This window comes from Rhinoraja longicauda, chromosome 33 (assembly GCF_053455715.1).
Source record: "Rhinoraja longicauda isolate Sanriku21f chromosome 33, sRhiLon1.1, whole genome shotgun sequence".
Lineage (NCBI taxonomy): Eukaryota > Metazoa > Chordata > Chondrichthyes > Rajiformes > Arhynchobatidae > Rhinoraja > Rhinoraja longicauda.
The window spans coordinates 22403666-22423572 of record NC_135985.1 but is presented as its reverse complement, the minus strand read 5'-3'; positions in this window follow the sequence as shown (position 1 = coordinate 22423572).

The window sequence follows — 19907 nt, the reverse complement described above, 5'->3', positions numbered from 1 at the left end:
GTAAACCAGCTTCTGCAGTTCCTTCCTACACAGTATTATGCTACACCCACTCCAAAGCCCTCACATCCAGTTCTGGGTCAACCAGAACTGCTCACAATAGACTCCTAATGAGGCCTAACCAATATGAATATGAATATGAAAGATGCATCTTCTGGATGGGATGGGACACATCCTCAGTGATGTGACCTGGGGTCATCAGGTGTTTCGGGTCTCACAACACCAGACCCCCTTGCCCAGGCGACCCAGCCGGGGGTGACCAGGCCCCGACTTGCGTCCCAGCAGCAACTGCCCACGGATCAGCCCTCTTAATCCAAAGCCATCTAGTGGCTTTCTCTGCAGCTTCACTTGCGGATTGAATGGCCCTCTTCTTTGCCAGCCCCGTAATGCCCAGCTGGTTGAGGACATTGCAGAGTGAGCGTCCTGCAAAGCCACCTCTATGGTTTCATAGCATGTCTTCCAGCCTCTGTCCCAGCACATTCAAGAGAGAGCTGGATAGAGCTCTTAATGATAGCGGAGTCAGGGGGTATGGGGAGAAGGCAGGAACGGGGTACTGATTGAGAATGATCAGCCATGATCACAATGAATGGTGGTGCTGTCTCGAAGGGGCAAATGGCCTACTCCTGCACCTATTGTCTATTGTCTTATCTCCACCAGCTCCTGGTACTTTGAGCTCATTTTTCTCTCATTCGCTTCTTCAATACACTCTTCCCAGGGCACTGTCAGCTCCAGAGTGATCAGCTGTTGTGTCACTTCGGAGGTGATGATCGTGTCTGGCCGGAGTGATGTTGCTGTGATGTGCTGCGGAAATTTCAGCTGTTTGCCCAGATCGTCGTGCAGCGGCCAGTCAGCGGCCGTGTAGAGGAGGCCCGCCTTTGTTTTTGGTTGTGGTCGAGGCTTCACTCCAGCTTTGACAAAAGTGATTGATATATTTGGGGGTGTGGCGGTGTAGAGCTAACAACATGACTTCCTGACACTTATATCCAATGTCCAATGTCTATTGGAAGATTATTGGGAAATGGTGGGGCCCTGGAGAGTGTCTTAGTTTTTAGTTTTAGACATGCAGGCCCTTTGGCCCATCGAGTCCACACCTACCAGCGTTCCTCGCACACTAGCACCACCCTACACACACGAGGGATAATTTACAACTTACAGAAGCCAAATTAACCTACAAACCGGCACGTCTTTGGAGTGTGGGAGGAAACCGGAGCACCCGGGGGAAACCCACGTGGTCACGGGGAGAACGTGCAAACTCCGTACAGACAGCAGCCATAGTCAGGATTGAACCTGAGTCTCTGGCGCTGTGAGGCAGCAACTCTACCGCTGTGTCACAGTACCGCCTTAGTTGAGAGAAAAATCCCCTGGCCTCCCCATTGAAGCATTAATTTTATTGTAGGTCCCTAATACTTGACGGATAAAAGGTGTTGTATCCTGGAGTGTCAGTATTGTTGTGGGTTGTTTAAAAGATTGGATCAAATACTCCAGCTGAAGTGGTTCTGTTAATATAAGGCCCATGGAGTTGGCGGAGTGATCTTGGTTTCCCTCTGAGCCCGAGCCTGTATGTTGGCTCAAGTTAAATACAGCACAGGGCACAAGACAGATTGATCTGCAAGAATATAAACTTTGAACTCATGCCAAACATGTTAATTAAAGACCTTGTCTGGTATGTTTACAGCTCAGTGAAAGGCAACGTTCTTTTTTTTGTGTTCATTTTCTAGATTTAACTGTTGACTTTCTCCTGTGAACTGAAATCGAAGAGTTTTAGTGGCACGGTGGCGCAGTGGTAGAGTTGCTGCCTTGCAGCGCCAGAGACCCGGGTTGGATCCTGACTACGGGTGCTGCCTGCATGGAGTTTCATCAGACTGATGAGGTATAAATAAGTATAAAGTATAAAGCACCTCTATTGTCATCCAAAGACACGTTTTTGGACGAAATTACGTTCCCCACAGTCAACAATGAGAGGCAATAAAAAAGAAAGCAATAAAACACACAATCACAAAAACCAACAAAAAACATCCATCACAGTGAGTCTCCTCCAGTCACCTCCTCACTGTGATGGAAGGCCAGAATATCTTCTCTCTTCCCTGCCATCTTCTCTCGCGGTCAGGCAGTCGAGATTGCCACGTCGGGGCGGTCGGGGCTAGCGACATTGAAGCCCCCGCCGGGCGGTGAAAAATCCCACGGCCTATTCCAGACCGCGCCGGACGGTGAAAGGACCACAGCAGGCCGACCCAAGCCCCGCGATTCTGGGCGGGCGAAGACGCTGCCGCTGCCGGAGCTCCCGAAGGGTGATGATGAAGGGTCTCGAATCGAAACGCCACCTAATTCCTTTCCTCTGGAGATGCTGCCTGACCGGTTGAGTTACTCCAGCATTTTGTGTCGACCACTCTCCTGCCTACTCCCCATAACCTTTGACACCCTTACTAATTAAGACCCTGACAATCTCTGCGTTAAAAATACCCAATGACTTGCCCTCCACAGCCGTCTGTGGCATTGAATTGCACAGATTCACCACCCTCTGACCAAAGAAATTTCTCTTCATCTCCTTTCGAAAGGTAGGTCCTTATATTCTGAGGCTGTGTCCACTGGTCCTAGACTCTCCCACTAGTGGAGCTCATCCTCCCCACATCCATTCTATCCAGGTTGTGGGTGAGAATGAGCAGTGTTGGTGAAAGGAGGGGAGTTATTCTACACTGTCCGACGAAACACTGAGTTCCCCAACTCCCTGATAACTCAGCCCCCTGCTCAGAATCATCCCGTGCCAGGGACTGTCTCGTCAAGGCAGTCCCAGCAGCAGTGCCCAATGTTGTGCCCAGCTCTCGTCCCCAACCTTTAGCAAACGTACGGAATTTCTGTGGAGGGTCAGAAAGGATTTAGTGGAATGTTTCCAGGGATGAGAGGTTTCAGCAACAAGGTTAGACTGTTAGACGCCCAGGGGGTTGCACCAGGTTAATTGAAGGCTTGATGGAAGATGTTAGAGCTGCTACCTCACAGCGCGAGAGGCACGCGTTCCATCTTGACTTGGAGTACTGGCTGTGTGGAGTTTGCGCGTTCTCCCTGTGACTGCGTGGGTTTCCTCTGAGTGCTCTGGTTTCCTCCCACATCCCAAAGACGTGGCTCTCTGTAATTTTGTAATTTGCCCCTAGCGCAGGGAATGGGTGCGAAAGTGGAATAACAGAGCTCGTGTGGACGGGCGATCGGTGGACGATGTGGACTCGATGGGCCGATGCTCCTGTTTCAGAGCTGTATCTCTAAAGTAATCTAAATTAGACATTGATACGAGCGAGACATGGAAGGATATTGTGTTAAGGATCATGCAGACTAATGGGATTAGTGTAGATGGCCACACAAAGTTTGGCTTGGATGTGTTGGGCTGCAGGTTCTGTTATTGTGCTGTGGGACTCTACCGCACTGAGCTCCCTCGTTCCTTCGCAGTCTCCCTCCCCCCCCCCTCCCCCCCCCCCCCTCAGGGCAAGCGATACGTGGTGAATTAAGTTACTCAAAACAAACCAAACATCAGATCGCCAGATACCAAGATTGTGAGAGTGCGGAGAGAGATGTGGGACTGCGTCACGCGCTCGAAAACGCTACGTGCATTTTGCACGGCGTGGGCTGCTCATTGAACTAAACAAGAGCTTCTGCCAAGTCCTTGTGGAATAGTAAAATCAACATCGTTGCAAACTTGAAAATCCAAGTGCAAAACAAAATGCCACAGTCTGGAGCATTGGCCTTCTTCTACGCACTTATTGTGTTAACTTGCCCCTCGTTTTAGGGTCCTGTGAACTTCCTGGGGGAGTTATTGTAATGGAGCTTTCTGCAACAGTGATTTTCTTTATTTTCTTCCCCCCCCCCTTGTCTCCACCCCTTCCCCCACTCCCCACTCCTCCTCCACTCCACAAGCCTTGTGCAAAAGCAAACGAATGATCAGGAACGCCCAATAATGAGAGTAAAACCAACACCTCCCTGTCCGGTATAATGCAGGTTAAAAGGTCGGAGAAAACCGGAAAATTGAGGAAACGGTCCCAGACCACACAGCGTGATCAGCTCGGATAAGGAGAACGTGCCTGCTGGAAGAAGCCATCTTAACTGTCCGATATCTATCTGACACAAAGAAGCCTGGAATGGTAGCGACTCTATCAGGAGGAAGTTGTTGCAAACATTCCCTTATCCAGGAGGGGATTGAAGGCCGATTACTGAGTGGGTGACTCATTGCTGATCTCAACTTAGTTTAGTTTAGTTTAGAAATGCAGCGCGGAAACAGGCCCTTTGGCCCACCGGGTCCGTGCCGACCAGCGATCCCCGCACATTAATACTACCTTACACACACAAGGGCCAATTTTAACATTTACCAAGCCAATTTACCTGCATACTGATAAGAACCTCACAAGGCAGTGGAGGCCAATTCTCTGAATGCATTCAAGAGAGAGCTAGATAGAGCTCTTAAGGATAGCGGAGTCAGGGGGTATGGGAAGAAGGCAGGAACGGGGTTCTGATTGAGAATGATCAGCCATGATCACATTGAATGGTGGTGCTGGCTCGAAGGGCCGAATGGCCTCCTCCTGCACCTATTGTCTATTGTTTAAGGTTGTTGGCCAAGTTGCAGTTCTGGCAAGGTCACGCAGCCAGGTAAATGATTGTGCTGTATATTTGATTGACCAAACCCCAGGGACAATCAAAGGTATTAACTGGTGATCTAATGATCCCCTACCTCTCCCACCTTCTTCCCCCCCCCCCCCTTCCTCCACTAAACATTGGTTAACCAGTTCCATACTTTGCCACCCTGCTGTATCCCTCCTGAGCTCACACCTATCTCTAGCCGACAGTCAGCCTCGCAGGAAACCTCGCTGTCCGAGCTCACCTGCTGTCAGCCCTGAGTTTTCCTGGTTTTTTTTCTTCTTCGCTTCCAGTTTTTTCCCCCACCCTCCCTACTACAATCAATCCGAAGAAGGGTCCCGACCCGAACAGTCACCTCTCCATTTTCTCCAGAGATGCTGCCTGACCTGCTGAATTACTCCAGCGTTTTGTGTCTCCTTATAGCTAAAACCCTCTAATCCAGGCATCATTCTGGTGAACTCCGCTCTCCTTTCCAAAGCCTCCACATCTTTCCTACAATGGAGCGACTAGGACTGTACGCAATACCTCAAATGCGACCTAACCAGAGTCTTATAGAACTGCAACACGACTTCCTGACTCTTACACAATCCAGGAATCCTGCCTTCCCAATGTGGTTCCCCAAATTCGGCTCTTAAAGCCATGGTGTTTGGAGCATGGCTGAATTATGAATTGTTAGCACCTCCAACTCAGATTCCTACTCGAAAATTGACAGATTAATATGTACTTTATTTTAAGGGATAAATAAAGTGAGCTGGAATATCACAGCATTTCTTCACCTATGAATCCAGCTGTCAAAAGTCAAAATGATCATTGCAATTGCAGACGATCAAAAGGGGAAGTATTTACCTTCCTCAGTCACATCTGGAATCCTTTATGTAGTGATCCTATATTTTGGCATCATTAACATTTGCCCCTCTGCGTAGAAAAAAACATTTTAGCGGGATGCGTCACAGCTTGGTTTGGGAACAGCTCCATCCAAGACCGCAAGAAATTACAGAGAATTGTGGACGCAGCCCAGACCATCACACAAACCAACCTCCCTTCTATTGATTCAATTTACACCACACGCTGCCTCGGCAAGGCCACTAGCACATTCAAGGATGAGCTGCACCCTGGCCACTCCCTCCTCTCCCCTCTCCCATCGGGAAAGAGCTACAGAAGTGTGAAAACGCACACCTCCAGATTCAGGGACAATTTCTTCTCAGCTGTTATCAGGCAACTGAACCGTCCTACCAACAACTAGAGAATAGTCCTGAACTACTAACTATCTCATTGGAGACATAGATACATAGATACATAGACAATAGGTGCAGGAGCAGGCCATTCGGCCCTTCGAGCCAGCACCATCATTCAATGTGATCATGGCTGATCATCCACAATCAGTACCCCGTTCCTTCCTTCTCGCCATACCCCTTGATTCCGCTAGCCCTAAGAGCTCTATCTAACTCTCTTTTGAACTCTCTATCTTCGGACTTGATCAAGCTTTACTGGACTTTATCTTGTACTAAACGTTATTCACGTTGTTCCCTGTATCATGTATCTGTACACTGTGGATGACCCGATCGTATTCATGAATTGTCTTTCCGCTAACTGGTTAGCACGCAAGAGAAGCTTTTCATTGTACCTCGGTACACTTGACAATAAACTAAACTCAACTCTTATACTCTGCAACCTTTATAAACTGGGAGAGCACAGCTGCTGTGAGAGGCTTTTCGATAGGTACATGGATATGCAGGGATTGGATCGCGTGCAGGCAGAGGTTACTTTAACCTAGTATCATGCTTGGCACAGACATTGTGAACAAATTGGCCTGTTCCAGTGCTGTACTGTTCAATATGATTTTTAATGACTGTATTTCAAAATTAAAGTTAACTTTAGTACAAATTGAGTTAACTGGAAATGGACTGCACTATCTTTTGGCCTCCTGACCAGAACAGATAAAATTCAGAAGATAGACACTGAAAGCTGGAGTAACTCAGAGGGTCAGACAGCTTCTCTGGAGAAAAGGAATCGGCGATGTTTCGGTTCGAGAAGGGTCTCCATTCACCAGCTTACCCACTCTGGTTCCCCCACCGTCTCCCTCCTCCCAGCCTCCCAACCTGTACAATGGCCTGTTTCCTTTATCATTGTTACTTTTTTGCGTATCTTTCATTCATTTGTTCTGAGAATAAAGGGGAGGCCATTTAAAACTGAAATGAGAAAAAACTTTTTCACCCAGAGAGTTGTGAATTTGTGGAATTCTCTGCCACAGAGGGCAGTGGAGGCCAATTCACTGGATGAATTTAAAAGAGAGTCAGATAGAGCTCTGGGGGCGAGTGGAATCAAGGGATATGGGGAGAAGGCCCATGGATTTGATTTGTTCTGCTGCAGCTTCGTTGAGATTCCACAGTTCATGATGAAAACTTTTGCCATGCCCCAGTTAATTCTTCTCCTTGCGTTTGAAGTTATGAAGCTGCTTCTGCTTCTGCTTTCTCTGTGTGTTGTCGTTCGCCTGACTGAGGTCAGTTGACAGGGCTCACCACGGGGAGATCGACAATGTGAGCCCCCCCCCCAGTTACTTAACTAATTGGATGATACAGTATGTCCTGATCACATTCTCTCATTGAACAATTTGGTTCACGGGTTACTGATTGTGGATGATCAGCCATGATCACAATGAATGGCGGTGCTGGCTCGAAGGGCCAAATGGCCTCCTCCTGCACCTATTTTCTATGTTTCTATCTCTCTACATCATCGTCTATATCTCTCGTTTCACTTTCCTCCGACTCGCAGTCAGAAGAAGGGTCTCCACCCAAAACATCACCTATTCCTTTTCCCCAGAGCTGCTGTCTGACTTGCGGAGTTACTCCAGCTTTTTGTGTCTATTTTCGGTTTAAAGCTGCATCTGCAGTTCCTTCCTACAAATAAAATTCAGAGTTTAGTACGTGGAAGGAATGGAGGAAGGAGGACAGAGAGAGAATTGGAAGTGGGATTAGAACATGGAACATAGAAAATAGGTGCTGGAGGAGGCCATTTTGCCCTTTGAGCCAGCACCGCCATTCATTGTGATCATGGCTGATCGTCCACTATCAGTAACCTGTGCCCAACGTCTCCCCATATCCCTTGATTCCACTAGCCCCCAGAGTTCTATCTAACTCTCTCTTTAATCCATCCAGTGATTTGGCCTCCACTGCCCTCCGTGGCAGAGAATTCCACAAATTCACAACTCTCTGGGTGAAAAGGTTCCTTCTCACCTCAGTTTTAAATGGCCTCCCCTTTATTCTAAGACTGTGGCCCCTGGTTCTGGGCTCCCCCAACATTGGGAACATTTTTCCTGCATCTAGCTTGTCCAGTCCTTTTATAATTTTTTATGTCTCTATATGATCCCCTCTCATCCTTCTAAACTCCAGATTGAGTTAGTTTCATCGTTCTTCCTGGAATATTCCTAGCACACCGTGCTCTCTGGGTACAAGGATCAAACACATTATTGATATGAAAATATAACTCAACTAATGTGGGGATTCAGCAGATTTAGATATTTTGCAATTTTTGAGATTAGACTCCACGTAAAAAAAAGCACTGATGAGGCCAAGGAGTTGTCTAAATATGGATTTGATTTGTTCTGCTGCTGCTTCGTTGAGATTCCACTCAGTTCATGTTGAAAACTTCCTCTGGACTAGGGTTGCCAACTTCCTCACTCCCAAATACGGGACAAGGTGACGTCACCGCCCCGCGCCCCACGTGACCTCACCCAGCCAGCGGCCACGTACTCCCGATCCACCAATGGTGGAGGGAGAATAAGGGCGGTTGAGGGGGATGGAGTGGGGGGGGGGGGGAGGGGAAGGGAGGGAGGGGAGGGGGAGGAGGGAGGGGGGGGAGGGGAGAGGTGGAGAGGAGAGGGTGCTGCACCAATGCAGGAGAGGTTTGGGCCCAACGGGTCCACTTGGTCTAGTTTTATTTTAAATATTTTATACCCAATGAATTGTTCCTCTGATCAATTCTTTCTACATCATGTGGGTTACAGGGAAACATAAGGGTGTTACACTCAGAGACTTGAGTGCAAAATGTTTTTCCTGTGTTTGAGTTGACCAAGAAGAACGGTCTCGTCCCGAAACGTCACCTATTCCTTTTATCCCGAGATGCCGCCTGACCCGCTGAGTTAATCCAGCTTTTGATGTCTATCTTCACTTATAGCTCAATAGGCTTAGAGATGATGGCGACCTTAGGTGGAATGACCAAAGCAGCTTATAAAGACTTCACAAAAGGTTTAGTTGAGCTTCGTTTCGAGATACAGCATGGAAACAGGTCCTTCTGCCCAGCGAGTCCTCGCCAGCCGGCGATCACTCAAAGGAAGACCAGGTTGGCAATCGAAGGTGGGACCAAAGTGTTGGATGTGGTTTGAAGACCATTTGAGGGATTTCATCAGCAGATCAGCTGAGCCAGGGAGAGAATAAGACAATGCTATTCAGGCAGATGGAGATATTCTTTACCAAGAGTACGTGAAGCTAACCTCCTGTTTTCATAAGATGCTGAAGGTGGGAATTATTTCGTCCTACCTGAGATGGTGGCCAAGGAGGGGATGCATTCAATGGTCAACACCAAGAATTTATGGGCTGGGACCTAATTATGATTCCTTCCGTGCTAAATCGCTACGGGTGGCACGGTGGCGCAGCGGTAGAGTTGCCGCCTTACAGCGAATGCAGTGCCGGAGACTCAGGTTCGATCCTGACTACGTGTACCGTCTGTACGGAGTTTGTACATTCTCCCCGTGACCTGCGTGGGTTTTCTCCGAGATCTTCGGTTTCCTCCCACACTCCAAAGACGTACAGGTATGTAGCTTAATTGGCTTGGCAAATGTTTAAAAAAAAAAAAATAATAATAAAAAAAATTGTCCCTAGTGTAGGATAGTGTTAGTGTGCGGGGATCGCTGGGCGGCGCGGACCCGGTGGGCCGAAGGGCCTGTTTCCGCGCTGTATCTCTAAATCTAAAATCTAAATCTAAATCCGGAGGTGAGAATCTTGACTTTCAAACGGGGCAATAATATAACCAGAAATCTTGTTGAACTGTTTTTACTGGCGGTCTTCGGCCAAGGCAAAACATGGGTATTGCCAACAGGAGTTTTGTAATAGATAGTCGGTTATTACACCGAGTAGCAGTGACATGGAAGGAGGACGCAATAATATAGTCCGTTGTGCTGCTGCAAGTAAGGATGTCGTTGTTCTATCTGGGACACATGACGATGAAACACTCTTGGCCCTTGACTCTTGAGAAGAAAGGTGGAAATGCGGATGTAACCTTGATCACAGTGGAGTGAATATAGTGATAATATTATTCAACATGGAGCCTTGTCCATTGGGGTGATTGTGCGTAGAAATCCCCATGTCCACACTTTCCATCAACCCATTTACCCTCCCCCCCACCCCCCCCCCCCCCCCCCCCCCCCCCCCCCCCCCCCACTCTGTTCCTCCCAATGGCTATGTGCTTTAAGGGTTGGCTATTTTGAATGGTTCTCTTTGATTTTTATTTTTTTTAGATTTAGAGATACAGCGCGGAAACAGGCCCTTCGGCCCACCGAGTCCGCGCTGATCCCCGCACATTAACACTATCCTACACACACTAGAGACAATTTTTACATTTACCCAGTCAATTAACCTACATACATGTACGTCTTTGAAGTGTGGGAGGAAACCGAAGATCTCGGAGAAAACCCACACAGGTCACGGGGAGAACGTACAAACTCCGTACAGACGGCGCCCGTAGTCAGGATCGAACCTGAGTCTCCGGCGCTGCATTCGCTGTAAGGCAGCAACTCTACCGCTGCGCCACCGTGCCGCCTCTTTTATACAAAAAGAGGCACAATGTGCTGGAGTAACTGAGCAGGTCAGACAGCATCTCTGGGGAACATGGATAGGTGACGTTTCAGGTTGTGTCCCTTCGATAAAGGTGACATCACCGTACCATGTTCTGCAGAGATAGAAACATATAAAATAGGTGCCCTGCTTGCTGCTCTGACAGGGTCCCAGCAAGACAACCTTTGACCAAGAGCATGGCTTTGCAAAGTTGGCCACCGATCGCAAAGTCCAAGTTCAAAGCGCACGCTCCAATAGGATATAGTTGTGTTTCCTTCTTGAACGGGGCGTCCAAAGAAATCTTCAAAGCTGTATGTTTTAGCTATTCACATCAGTGTAAAGGTGAGTGTCGGAGGCTGAGGGGAGACCTGATAAAAGTAGATACATTTATGAGAGGCATGGATAGGGTAGACAGTCAGAACCTTTTTATCCCCAGAGTGGACATGTCAAAGACTTGAGAGCCAAGGTTTGAGGTGAGAAGGGCAACGTTTAAAGGACAGGGGTGAGGCAAGTTCTTTTTCACAGAGGATGGTGGGTGCCTGGAACTGGCACTGCTGGCAGGGGAAGGGGGGAGGGGAGGGGGAGGGGAGGGGAGGAGGGAGGGGGGGGGAGGGGAGGGTGAGAGGTGGAGAGGAGAGGCTGCTGCACCAATGCAGGATAGTGGTGGTGGTGGGATGTACGACTTAAGAGGCTTTTGGATAGACAGGTGGAACTGCAGGGAATGGAGTGATATGGATCACATGCAGGCAAAGAAGCTTACTTAAACGCCATTATATTTGGCATGTACATTGAGGGCCGAAGGGCCTGTTCCCGCGCTGTACTGTTCTATGCGTAGGAAGGAACTGCTGGTTTATCCCGAAGATCGGCACAGAATGCAGGAGTTACTCAGGGGGTCAGGCAGCATCTCTGGAGAAAAGGAATGGGTGATATTTCGGATCTGAATCCTTCAGTTGTATGTTGTGCGTTCTATGACACTATCACACTGCCTTAACTATGAACGCACTCTGCAGGGAAAAGCACATTCAGGGTGCATGCAATATAACTAGAGGCTTACCTCGAGTACCATGTTTTGATAGCAGATGAATGAGGAGCAGGAATAGGTCTCATCACCCTTCCAGCCACCATCACCCACCAGCAGAATGGACAGGATTTTGTTAGGGTTTGAATATTTCTCTTCTATAGTTAGGTGTTTGCTTTATTTTTTGTAACTCAAAGAGCTCTAAGTCGACCTCTGACAGGATGTGGAGTGACTGCACTGCAGAAAAATGTGCTTTCCTTCTCTATTTTAACCCTGTTTCCTTCTGCATTGACATAGTTTACTTTTCTTCGCCAGGAGCTCTCAGATTTCTGAATGTTATTTTCATACGTTCGTAAGTTGTTAGGAGCAGAATTAGACCATTCGGCCCATCAAGTCTACTCTGCCATTCAATCATGGCGGATCTGTTTTTCCCTCTCAACCCCATTCTCCTGCCTTCGCCCCATAACCCCTGAGACCCGTGCTAATTAAACAATCTATCAATCTCCATCCGAAAAATATCCATTGACTTGGCCTCCACAGCCTTCTGTGGCAATGAATTGCACAGATTCACCACCCTCTGACTAATGAAATTCCTCCTCATCTCCTTACTAAAGTTACGTCCTTTTATTCTGAGGCTGTGGTCTCTGGTCCTAGACTCTCCCACCAGTGCAAACAACAAATGTTTGCCCACTTTCCTCTCCTGCAGATATACACTTGATACACTTGTATTAACTGCACCTGCAAATGCCTCCTCCATCTTCTCATAGAGTCGTATAGAGCAATAAGGCCATACTGCGAGGAAACAGGCCCTTTGGCCCAACTTGCCCACACCGGCCAACATGTTCCATCTGCACTAGTCCCACCTCCCTGCTTTTGGCCCGTATCCCTCCAAACCTACTCTTTGTCTACAGCTCAACTAACCATGTACCCAGCGAGAACATTTAGATCTTTGAACAAAGTCAAGGCAAGGGGGAAAAATATATAAAGGGAAAATATAAAATCCTGCAGATGCTTGAAATCTGAAATACAGCTAAAAGAGATGGTAATTTTCAGTTGGTTACAGACCTGGTCTATCTAAATAAAAAAGTGTTGCAATGTAAATTTGTTGTTCAATCCGAATTCCCTGGTGTTTATAAGAACTATCTAGGTGTTTTCAGTGATATTTTTGCTAAAATCTTTTTATAGCACGGTGGTCACGGTGGCGCAGCGGTAGAGTTGCTGCCTTACCGTGAATGCAGCGCCTGAGACCCGGGTTCGATCCCGACTACGGGTGCTGTCTGTACGGAGTTTGTACGTTCTCCCCGTGACCTGCGTGGGTTTTCTCCGAGATCTTCGGTTTCCTCCCACATTCCATAGACGTACATTGGCTTAGTAAATGTAAAAATTGTCCCTAGTGTGTGTAGGATAGTGTTAATGTGTGGGGATCGCTGGTCAGCGCGGACCCGGTGGGACGAAAGGGCCTGTTTCCGCGCTGTAACTCTAAACTAAACTAAACTACACTTCTTCAGAAAATTTCTGTCCATCAGACTTTATATTTTCTTTTGCCATTTTTAATCTCAATTAAAATGGAAACAGTGGAATGAAGGGAAGTCCCAATTGATAAATATCCTTGAGATTTTTACAATTTTATTGGAACTGTCTCTCTCTGCTTAAGACTTACTCCAGTAAACAGGGAGAATATTGATAGGAACTGCTTGTCAGTGAATGATTGGGATGTCACGAACATCCCTTCTATCCTTTAAGATGTTCTTTATTTGGCATTTTAAGCATACTGATTTCGGCAAACCAGCACATTTTTATTACACAAAAAGCTGGAGTGACACAGCTGGAGAGACAGGCAGCATCTCTGGAGAGAAGGAATGGGTGATGTTTCGGGTCGAGAGCTCTCTACAGACCCAAAACGTCACTCATTCCTTCTCTCCAGAGATGCTGCCTGTCCCGCTGAGTTACTCCAGCACTTTGTGTCTATCTTCGGTTTAAACCAGCATCTGCAGTTCCTTCCTACATATTTTTACTGCATCTCTTTTCACAGAGAATGTTGGATTCTCAGCGGGTCAGGCCACATCTGTGGGAAAGAAGCAGAGCTAACATTTCAGGTTGAAGACCCTTCATCAACACTGGCTAAAAGTCTTCTACTTGATACATTAACTCTGTTTCTGGTTGACCTGCCGAGTATTTACAGGATTTGCTGTTTTTATTTCAGATGTCCAGTGTTTGCACTTTTTTAACATTTTCTATTTTCACATGCGGCCCCAATTTAGCTGATTTTACATTTGTCATTGAGTCAGAAATGGACAGCACAGATACAGGCCCTTCAGCCCCACTGAGGCTATGCCGGGTGACAACCACCCACTTGTACCAATCCTTTTTGCATCAATCCCACTTTTAAAATGTTCCCCTTCTTATTATTAACTTAATCCAGATTATCCCACTCACAAACACACTCAGTCCAATTTGCAATAATCATCGACATTAGTACCCCTCAGGTCTTTGGGATGTGGGAATAAGCTGGCTCCACAGTGAAGTCCAATGGTAACATAATTAAGTGCAGGAAAGAACTGCAGATGCTGGTTTCAACTGAAGATGGAGACAAAAATCGGGAGTAACTCAGTGGGTCCAAAGGATTGCGTTGGAAGGAACAGCAGATGCTGGTTTAAAACCGAAGATAGACACTCAAAGCTGGGGTAACTCAGCGGGTCAGACAGCATCTCTGGGGAAAAGGAATAGGTTATGATTCGGGTCGAGACTGTTCTTCAGACTGCGAGTCAGGGGAAAGGGAAAGGAGAGAATATAGATGGTGATATAGAGAGCTATAGAACAAATGAATGAAAGATATGCAAAAACGTAATGATGATGAAGGAAACAGGCCATTGTTAGTGTGGGCTTTGTGAAGATGAGAAGAAGGATCTTGACCCAAAACAAGGTCTGAAGAAGGGTCTTGTCCTGAAACGTCACCCAATCCTTTTCTCCAGAGACGTTGCCTGACCTGTTGTGTTACTCTCCGAAGGTATTTATTCACAAAATGCTGGAGTAACTCAGCAGGTCAGACAACATCTCAGGAGAGAAGGAATGGGTGACGTTTCGGGTCGAGACCCTTCTTCAGACTTACGCACCGTTGTGTTACTCTAGCTGTTTGTGTCTGTCTGCGTAATATCATATCATACTCATGGTTTAAACATGTGAAGTAAATAGAATACTGTTGCGGGAGGGGGGGGGGGGGGGGGGGGGGGGGGGAGGGGGGGAGGAGATTCATGTGATGTGTAAATACCAGATGGCTCAAATGTCCTGTATCCATTCCGTGAACTCTTTAACCAAACATCAATTGGAAAATAATGGAATGTAATTAGTGCTGATAAGCACTTGCGGCAGTACATTACTATCTCAGAAGATTCAATGAATGAGAGCAGAATATTGGTAACAATCAGTAATTTACCATAAGTGGTGAAAAGTACACCGGAAGAACTGAAGCTGGATATTACACAGAGCCACATGGTACACCGGTTGACATTTTCCAAGAATCTCATTACATTAGAGTTCAATGAAAAATGTTCTGCAGTTCTATTTATCTGTTCTGCCGGGGATTATTATTTTCTCCAGCACTACTCTGAAAGGTAATTACTGTCAACTGATGCACTCAGATGTTTGAGGTTGAATTTTAAAGTGGCACTATGTTTGTGCGGCCCCGTGCTACACCTGACAGCCATGTGCTCCGTTTTATGGAGGCAAGGCTCACAGCCCTTTCACCAGACTGGGCCATGCAATCCGAGGGCTTTTTAGTGCACTGGATGGACCGTCCTTGGGAAAGGAAAGAGGCAGAGTGGTCTGTTTCCTCAGCGACGGCTCGTTGAAAGGTTGCAGAGATAATTTGCCAGAATATTGCCAGGACTCGAGGTTCTGAGCTACAGTGGGAGGTTGAGCAGCCTAGGGCTTTATTCCTTGGAGTGCAGGAGGATGAGGGGTAATCTTTTACAGGTGTACAAAATCATGAGAGGAACAGATCGGGTAAAAGCACAAAACCTTTTGCCCAGCGTAGGCAAATCGAGAACCAGAAGACAAAGGTTTAAAGTGAGGGAGGAAAGATTTAATAGGCACCTGAGGGGTAACTTTTTGATGCAATGGGTGATTAGTGTATGGAACTGCCGGAGGAGGTAGTTGAGGCAAGTATTATCACGATGTTTAAGAAACTTTTAAGGGCCTGTCCCACTTAGGCGATTTTTTAGGCGACTGCCGGCGACTATCAAAGTCGTAGCAGATCGCCAAAATTTTCTTTTACTCGATGACAATGACCACGACAATGCCGAGTCAGGTCGAGATTACACCGTCTTCGGAAACATCACGAAATTCCCACGCTGTCAATGCTTCTCCGGCGTCCTAATTTTCGCTGAAATCACTGACAAGACTGTCATTACTTGAGAGTTTTGAAATATAACATCCTGCCCGGGTTACTTGAAAACCAAGCTTCACAGTAACAAGGCATAAACTGGATTGACTTCCAGTTTACTAATAGCAGTATTAAGAAATTTAATTTTAAACGTGGTTAAATGGATTTTTGTGCAGAGTGTGGGCATTCTTTGAAAATGTACAGGAGATGCATATCTGGTTTCTGGGTTGCATATCTGGGTTGGGAGCCTACTTTAAATGTAATCGCCGATGGCCATAAACATCGCGAAAATTCTTACCGTCAAACTGTCCCCTCCAATCTACCTGTCAAATGTCCTGACGGTAAATAAATTGGCTAAACACAAGTATTTTATGGTATCTTCAAATGACTTTACTTAATTTAATATTACGTGCTTCTAACTGCATCTAAGATAACCTAGCAAACCTGGGGACAGCATGCGACAGCGCCAGCAATAAGCAATGATATAATGGATTTAGTGTTGTGTAATGATCCTGATCTGATAAGGGGACTAGAGGTAAAAGAGCCATTAGGAGGCAGTGATCACAACATGATAAGTTTTACTCTGCAAATGGAAAGGCAGAAGGGAAAATCGGAAGTGTCAGTGTTACAGTATAGCAAAGGGGATTACGGAGGCATGAGGCAGGAGCTGGCCAAAATTGACTGGAAGGAGGCCCTAGCAGGGAAGACGGTAGAACAGCAATGGCAGGTATTCCTGGGAATAATGCAGAGGTTGCAGGATCAATTTATCCCAAAGAGGCGGAAAGACTCTAAGGGGAGTAAGAGACACCTGTGGCTGACAAGGGAAGTCAGGGACAGCATAAAAATTAAGGAGAGGAAGTATAACATAGCAAAGAAGAGTGGGAAGACAGAGGATTGGGACTCTTTTAAAGAGCAACAAAAGTTAACTAAAAAGGCAATACGGGGAGAAAAGATGAGGTACGAGGGTAAACTAGCCAATAATATAAAGGAGGATAGCAAAAGTTTTTTTAGGTACATGAAGAGGAAAAAAATAGTCAAGGCAAATGTGGGTCCCTTGAAGACAGAAGCAGGGGAATTTATTATGGGGAACAAAGAAATGGCAGACGAGTTAAACTGTTACTTTGGATCTGTCTTCACTGAGGAAGATACACACAATCTCCCAAATGTTCTAGGGGCCGGAGAACCTAGGGTGATGGAGGAACTGAAGGAAATCCACATTAGGCAGGAAATGGTTTTGGGTAGACTGATGGGACTGAAGGCTGATAAATCCCCAGGGCCTGATGGTCTGCATCCCAGGGTATTTAAGGAGGTGGCTCTAGAAATAGTGGAAGCATTGGAGATCATTTTTCAAGGTTCTATAGATTCAGGATCAGTTCCTGTGGATTGGAGGATAGCAAATGTTATCCCACTTTTTAAGAAAGGAGGGAGAGAGAAAACGGGTAATTATAGACCAGTTAGTCTGACATCAGTGGTGGGGAAGATGCTGGAGTCAATTATAAAAGACGAAATTGCTGAGCATTTGGATAGCAGTAACAGGATCATTCCGAGTCAGCATGGATTTACGAAGGGGAAATCATGCTTGACAAATCTACTGGAATTTTTTGAGGATGTAACTAGGAAAATTGACAGGGGAGAGTCAGTGGATGTGGTGTACCTCGACTTTCAGAAAGCCTTCGACAAGGTCCCACATAGGAGATTAGTGGGCAAAATTAGAGCACATGGTATTGGGGGTAGGGTAGTGACATGGATAGAAAATTGGTTGACAGACAGAAAGCAAAGAGTGGGGATAAATGGGTCCCTTTCGGAATGGCAGGCAGTGACCAGTGGGGTACCCAGCTATTTACGATATACATTAATGACTTAGATGAAGGGATTAAAAGTACCATTAGCAAATTTGCAGATGATACTAAGCTGGGGGGTAGTGTGAATTGTGAGGAAGATGCAATAAGGCTGCAGGGTGACTTGGACAGGTTGTGTGAGTGGGCGGATACATGGCAGATGCAGTTTAATGTAGATAAGTGTGAGGTTATTCACTTTGGAAGTAAGAATAGAAAGGCAGATTATTATCTGAATGGTGTCAAGTTAGGAAGAGGGGGAGTTCAACGAGATCTGGGTGTCCTAGTGCATCAGTCACTGAAAGGAAGCATGCAGGTACAGCAGGCAGTGAAGAAAGCCAATGGAATGTTGGTCTTCATAACAAGAGGAGTTGAGTATAGGAGCAAAGAGGTCCTTCTACAGTTGTACCGGGCCCTGGTGAGACCGCACCTGGAGTACTGTGTGCAGTTTTGGTCTCCAAATTTGAGGAAGGATATTCTTGCTATTGAGGGCGTGCAGCGTAGGTTCACTAGGTTAATTCCCGGAATGGCGGGACTGTCGTATGTTGAAAGGCTGGAGCAATTAGGCTTGTATACACTGGAATTTAGAAGGATGAGGGGGGATCTTATTGAAACATATAATATCATTAGGGGATTGGACACATTAGAGGCAGGAAACATGTTCCCAATGTTGGGGGAGTCCAGAACAAGGGGCCACAGTTTAAGAATAAGGGGCAGGCCATTTAGAACGGAGATGAGGAAGAACTTTTTCAGTCAGAGAGTGGTGAAGGTGTGGAATTCTCTGCCTCAGAAGGCAGTGGATGCCAGTTCGTTGGATGCTTTCAAGAGAGAGCTGGATAGAGCTCTTAAGGATAGCGGAGTGAGGGGGTATGGGGAGAAGGCAGGAATGGGGTACTGATTGAGAGTGATCAGCCATGATCGCATTGAATGGCGGTGCTGGCTCGAAGGGCTGAATGGCCTACTCCTGCACCTATTGTCTATTGTCTATTGATACCTGGCGACAAGCCAGCTGTCGCCGAGAAATTTCATACCGGTTGATTTCTCAGCGACGCGCCGAGATCCACTATGATTCTTGGAAGACTCCTCACGATCACGCCCGCGACACCCCGGCGAACTGTCGGCGTCAGCCTAGTCACCGGCAGTCGCCTTAAAATCGCCTAAGTGGGACAGGCCCTTTAGACAGGTACATGGATAGTACAGGTTTAAAGGGATATTCGTCAAATGCAGGCAGGTGGGTTTAGTGTGGATGGTACATGTTGGTTGGCGTGGGGAAGTTGGGCCAAATGTATGACTCTATGGGGTGGGAGCTGCTTTACAGCCTCATTGTCCACCCTGGGTAGTTCTACGGAACGGGCAACATTTGCAGCAAAGCGTCAACTACGATACTCTGAAGCACCAATTGCCACTTTTGATTGTTGTAGTTGACATACGAAAGAAGAGGAGGTATGACTCTATGACTCTAATTGGCTTGGTAAAATTGTAAACTGTCCCTAGTGTGTGTAGGATAGTGCTAGTGTGCGTAGATCGCCAGTCCCGACACGGACTCGGTGGGCCAAAGGGCCTGTTTCCGCACAGAATCTCTAAACTAATTAAACTAAACAAAGCTTTTCACTGTACCCCTGCGCACGTGACAATAATAAACCAGTGGCTATTCCAAAACCACAAGCAATTTATGTGGGGAAAGCTAAATTGTATTTATTCACTGTGCCTTTTCACTTAGTTGCAATTGGAGAGTGTGTCACTGTGACTCAGAGCTAAATAGGCTGAAAGGTTTCAATATTAATTCTTGTACTTTCTGAATTTCCTTTCCAGATTTGTTTGCTCGATTAGCTTCTTGTTGGTAAAATGTTCAGATTATAGCGACCTGCCTTATTATGAACAAATGTTCAATATAGAATTTGACAGAGCCATTCACCCTGAGTAACTAAATTAGTACATCGCTTTCAAATGCTTTCTGTGCTCTGTTGCTAAGTATTACAAGCTAACAGTAATCAGGGCCACAGGCAATATCTGGCCACCTGACTACTGTGAATAAGCTTAGCTTCTGTCGCTGTTTGTCAGTTCTGCAATAATACTGTCAGGTCTAATTAGTGTAAAATGGAGTTGTCTCATTTTTAAAACATCTCGGTTTTCAGGATAGGAAGGCTAGAATCCGAGATGCTTCACATGAAGATGGTGGCTTAGCAGTAGAGCTACTGCCTTACAGCGCCAGAGACCCCAATTCAATCCTGACT